Below are 6,000 nucleotides of genomic sequence, written 5' to 3'. Positions count from 1 at the left end.
CACTGGAGGAGAGGAGCAGTGACGTGGCCAATCACTGGAGGAGAGGAGCAGTGACTTGGCCAATCACTGGAGGAGAGGAGCAGTGACTTGGCCAATCACTGGAGGAGAGGAGCAGTGACTTGACCAATCACTGGAGGAGAGGAGCAGTGACTTGACCAATCACTGGAGGAGAGGAGCAGTGACTTGACCAATCACTGGAGGAGAGGAGCAGTGAGGAGCAGCTGACCCGCCAACTGGAGAGTGTATAGTGGTTGAGGGTTGAAACACACTAAGAAGGTTGGAGACCACCTGGTGACCTCTCTTCAGGTTGGAGACCACCTGACAGTTACAGTACATTTCAAGCACAAACTCAATACAAAGACTGTTAACTGTGAGTAACCCTAACCCTGACCCAATTAAGCATTACACTTGTTTACAACAGGATGCACCATGTTCAATTAATCAAAACATTTAGAGACGTACAAATAGACACTTCTATGTAGTTAAAGAACAGAACAGGAATTCATCATCACCTCTTCCAGGCCAAGGCATCCATTAGCCCATTCTGACCTGAGATCAGATTCATACGAGGTTTCCTCTGGACACACACTGGTCTGATGAACCCATTCTGACCTGAGATCAGATTCTAATAATGTCAGTCGCTCTTCGATTTTTCAAAAAATAGCAGACCTACAAGCTCGTAGCGCGCCACTCGGTGGCGCGATATGAGCTTGTAGATCTGCTATTTTTCAATAGCTAAAGCATAACATGATGCTGACACCAAAATGGGTTCCCGTTCAGAATGGGCTAGACATGGATTATATTCGCATCTTCGATGTATTTACAAACTGAAGAAACTGAAATAAGAGACAATGGATGCTCAAAATGGTGAACAACCATACCATTACTTTATTGTAGATATATTGGGCTACAATTATTACAAAAAAAAAAAAAAAAAAAAAAAAAAAGAAAACAGAAAAAAAACTAAAAACAAAGAAAAACTAAAAACAGAAAAAACAAACCCCCCCCCCCCAAAAAAAAAAAACATTAAAAAGGTACATCTGTGATCCATAAGGTGCAGACCGCAAACCACTGCAGCACGGCAATACAGTATGAGTGGAGGAGTTCAATGTGTTACTGCTTTTCTTCTCTCTTTGTTTTACCCACAACCAAAAAATTAAAATAAAAACAAGTCCCTTAGATGTTTTTGTGTTTGCGCTGCAGGTATTATAGCTGATGGCCAATAGCGAATAGCTCCCCCACACCGATAACGTTACTCCATCCAATCCGTTCACTTCTTCACTTCAGTTCCAAGCTGCTGGTCACGCAGGTTTAATCAATCAATCAACCTCAATCAGTATAACCTCTCGTGTCTAGAGCCAAATTCCAATACCCAGAATCTCGGCTACTCGCTCACTCGCACTCAGTCACTCCAGCAAGGTGGTGTTATGGTGGAATTGGTGACCTGCTGAAATTTTATGTGACAACCGTGTAGACAATCACATAATGTAAATGTGTCCTAATGTCAATTGTTGCAGTTTGTTCATTAGCAGAGTTCAACCTATAACTGTATTTAGGCCATGTATTTAAAGACTTCCATGTAATAGTTGTGTGAACAAGATGGTCACATATTTGGCAGGTCACCAATTTCACCGTCATTTGCCATGCTGGAGTGAGCGAGTGTGAGTGAGCGAGTGGCCGAGATATTGGGTATTGGAATTTGGCTCAAAACGGGCACTTTTCAGGATTCAAATTCAAAAGTAGCAGATGTACAAGCTCAAAAACACGTCGCTTTGTGCCACATTTCCGGTTTGTAGATCTGCTACTTTTGTTGTGAACTTGCTTTTTAGTATATCTTTAGTGTGTGTGTGTGTGTGTGTGCATACACAAACACACACACACACACACACATCACCTTAAAAAAAAAAAGAATATTGTGTAAGTTCATTTTCTTCCCAAATATAAAACAATATATTCATCTGCCACGTCCCGTTGCATTGAAAAAGTAGCCCAGACCAATATTGACTGCATACATTAACCCATTCTGACCTGAGATCAGATTCATATGAGGTTTCCACTGGACACATACTGGTCTGATTAACCCATTCTGACCCGAGATCAGATTCTAAAAAATGTCAGTCGTTCTTCGATTGTTCAAAAAATAGCAGACCTACAAGCTCGTAGCGCTCCACCGAGAGCTTGTAGATCTGCTATTTTTCAATAGCTAAAGCATAACATGATGCTATAACACCAAAATGGGTTCCCGTTCAGAATGGGTTAATGTACTTGACAGGTGTTGACATTTCTTGTTTAGAAAAACATATTTTTTTAGTGGTCTCGTAAAATATATATTTTGAAATATGATTTATTTATGTTCATGAGCTGTATGCCATAATCATCAAGATTATGCACAATTAATTTAGAATATATGAAAGTTTCACTTTTTTAATTATATTTGGGAAGAAAATGAACTTTTACACAATGTAATTTTTGTTTGAAAAGATACTAAACCACTAAAACACACAAACAAAGGAAAATGTAAAACATGGACTCATTTTGAGTCACAGGACCGTTACAGGACTATTCATGCAAAAATAAATAAAGAAATAAATAGCAGATCTTCAAGCTCATGACGCGGTGCAGATACGATACGCCATGGACTTGTAGGTCGGCTACTTCCGGCGGGGGGGGGGGGGGGACGACATCACCATGTGACAACGTATACATCGAGCTCAATTCTTTGGATGCCCACTAGGTGGCAGCATAAGCATACACCTAACCTGTGCCAGCCGTCCGCTGCCTCTCACTCTACGATCCTCCGTTTCATTTCCTGGTTATTCAGTGAGGGGGGGGGCTGTTGTTGTGAGGGCAGTGATCGTTAGCCGTTTAGCTCATAACCCCTTTAGCTCTCGTCAGAAACAGTTACATGTCCGGAGCGATGCGAGACAAATTAAGTCCCAAATGATTCATGAACGTCGGGATAGCGCGACGGCTCACCATGGACAGTCAGCGCTCGACGCTTTAGGGATACAGTGCTTTGAAAATCCTGTTATAATGTAGGCTCAATGAATCCCATAGCTGGTGGGGACAGAGGCTCTCCATAGCAACCGGAGCAATGCTAAAAGGTAATTTGACGGGTCGCCACGTCGGGGCGGCGATACGAACATGTACGTAGATGGCACATGCCGTAGGCCGGAGGTACGATTATAATCGTAGATAGCACAGGAAGATTTAACACACACACACACACCAAGTGGATACATTGTACAGCCCCCCCCCCCCCCCCTTAATTTTTATCAATGTGTGCGTTTTTTAATATAATTGTATAATATACCAGCAACTGAAACAGCAGCAAAGCCTGATAGCCACAACGACGAGCCCTCTTTAACATGTTTAAACGGCATCATCAGGATATGCAGTTTTCTTTATCTCTCTTTTTATTTTAATTCTCCATTTTTCACTCCCTTTCACTCTCTGACATGAGGTAAAGTATGGCGCCCAAGTGCAATGTTCAATTGTGCTACATGTAAAAAAAAAAAAAAAGGAAAAAAAAATAAAGAATACATATTGCCAGTAAGAGTCGGCAAACATTGCGAGACTACCTTCAACGCTCCCAAGACAAAAACAAGATAGAAAAAAGAGGGGAGGGGTGGTGGAAACTAAATCCAATATTGAGGTTGTAGAAATTCCATGCCAAACGTGGCTTAAATGAATATTTGTGAGTATGTCCACATACAAACAAAAGGTGTGTGTGTGTGTGGCACCGTCTGAATTCACTATTTCACATTCTATTTTTGTCGTTTTCTTTTAAATCACGTTGACCCTGGTGTCTCTACTTTAAAAATCATAGGCAACGTTTTCCAAAGTGAGTTGAAAACGTTCTGAAATCTCCCCCCCCCTCCCCTAAAAAAAAGAAAAGAAAAAACAGTCAACATTTTCCAACACCAGAGACAGCAGATTTACAAGCGATGAGACGTGTGGTGGGCTTGTAGCTCAGCTTATTCAGCTTGTTCATATGACAGAGTATGTATAGGGCTTAAGTGGTTGCGTAGCCCCCTGCACTCCCCCCCCCCCCCCCGCCCCCCTATGAAATAAAATAAAATACAAATACACCCCTGCTGCTGCTCCCGCAAGAAAGAACATAAAAAATGTAACGGTTTAGTCAATACAGCACATTAAGTGTATGTCTGGCCGTAGGGTTTAGTGAGGGGGAAGGAAAAGACGCATAACGTAATTTTTTTTAAATAAAAGTGTGTGTGTGTGTGTGTGTGGGGGGGGGGGCTCTACTGTAGGTCGAGCAACACTCCCAATACTCCCGTGTGAGAAAGAGAAAACGTTCACTACTCCGCCCCACAGATTTCACATACTGTACTAGGTACACGCAACGGCGAGCCTCTTCACACGCCTGAGAGATAATGACAGATTGCACTCGGGGTTCGATTGATTTAGTGAACGATCAAAAGACGCAGTAAAATTATTCATCCCGTCGCTAGTAGTTCACATTCCTTTTTTTTTGTTTTTTTGCCCTCCCCAAAAAGCTTGAGAGGGAGAGGGTCGTTTTCAGCCATTCAATTCACGTTATCGCCATTTACACGGCGACTGCCAGAAGTAAATGTGACCAGATTTGACTGAGAGACTGCCATCGCGCAAATTCCAGCTTTTCACAAGAGGAGAAAAACTTTATTTTTTTGTTTTTTTTCTTCAAAATGAGTTAATTGCACAGGCAGACTCTTCACATACTAGAGCATGTCTGAAATAAGGGGCAGAGTTGAAATCGACATGTAAATATGAAATAAATTGCTTAAACATGTAGCTATAGGTGTAATGTTAGAGACCACAGAAGTGAACCTTTCAAGCCTGTTTTCTCAACTCGTTGTTTTCTGCAAGACATTACTCTCTCAGCCATATCTCCAAAACTGGTGGGCCAAACTGAACAACCAATATGTCAATTTGAAAAACTAATTCAAACTAATCCAATGGCAGTCCCCTCAGTCAAATTTAGTCACAAATGTTTATGGCACCCGACATTGGTATTACTGCACTCAACAACGTGGGGCTAGAAGGCAGAACGCTGGCTGCGTCCTGGCAAACCGCATCTGCAGTTTAATAGTATACACTTTGACTATAGGATTATTTTGAAGTCGACAAAAAAGGCACTGGTGACGTTCCACAAATGTTGTTAAAAATATACAATAGAATAAGATACAAGTTACTCTGAGGGAATGTGATCTCAGTGCAAACAACTGTCAGCGGTTTTTGTATAATATCCCATTCTGACCTGAGATCAGATTCATACGAGTTTTCCACTGGACACACACTGGTCTGATGAACCCATTCTGACCTGAGATCAGATTCTAAAAATGTCAGTCGTTCTTCGATTTTTCAAAAAATAGCAGACCTACAAGCTCGTATCGCGCCACTCGGTGGCGCGATATGAGCTTGTAGATCTGCTATTTTTCAATAGCTAAAGCATAACACGATGCTGACACCAAAATGGGTGCCCGGTCAGAATGGGTTATGCAAGCAATATAGACACAATTTTCCTCCCCGTTCTCCCTACGGTAACAGATATCACAGTAAAAACCATTACAGTATGTGTGTCACTGCCCGTTTGTCAAAATCGCAGTCTTTTCCGGGAATAATGTTTTGCTTAAATTAATGGACAGATATATTAATAATACAGAAGCTTGGTAGAGAGCAGAGCTAGTGCCTTTTTTGAGGTAGTAGCACCTAGATTTTTAATTTACAACACGATTTCAACTTGCTGTCACAGAGCGCAATGAAGCACGCGACAAAACGTTTATTTCGACACACTGTGCAGTTTGTGAGAAGAAGATCCCGAATAAATAAATATCATGTTTTCTGTCCCTCTGGGGTCTTTTCTTTTTTTTTGCGAGTGATAGAATTCGAAGCCATTTAATCACCATAAACAAAAAAGAAAAAAAAACGGTTCACAGGTTGAACATAGGCGGGGCTTGGGGAGTGCAATCTGATTACCTCAACAAGCGTTCAAAGAGATCT

The sequence above is a fragment of the Protomyctophum parallelum genome, assembly GCF_964188405.1.
Source record: "Protomyctophum parallelum genome assembly, chromosome: 20".
In the NCBI taxonomy this organism is placed as follows: Eukaryota; Metazoa; Chordata; class Actinopteri; order Myctophiformes; family Myctophidae; genus Protomyctophum; species Protomyctophum parallelum.
The sequence above is the reverse complement of the archived record's forward strand: the minus strand, read 5'-3'. Positions refer to the sequence as shown.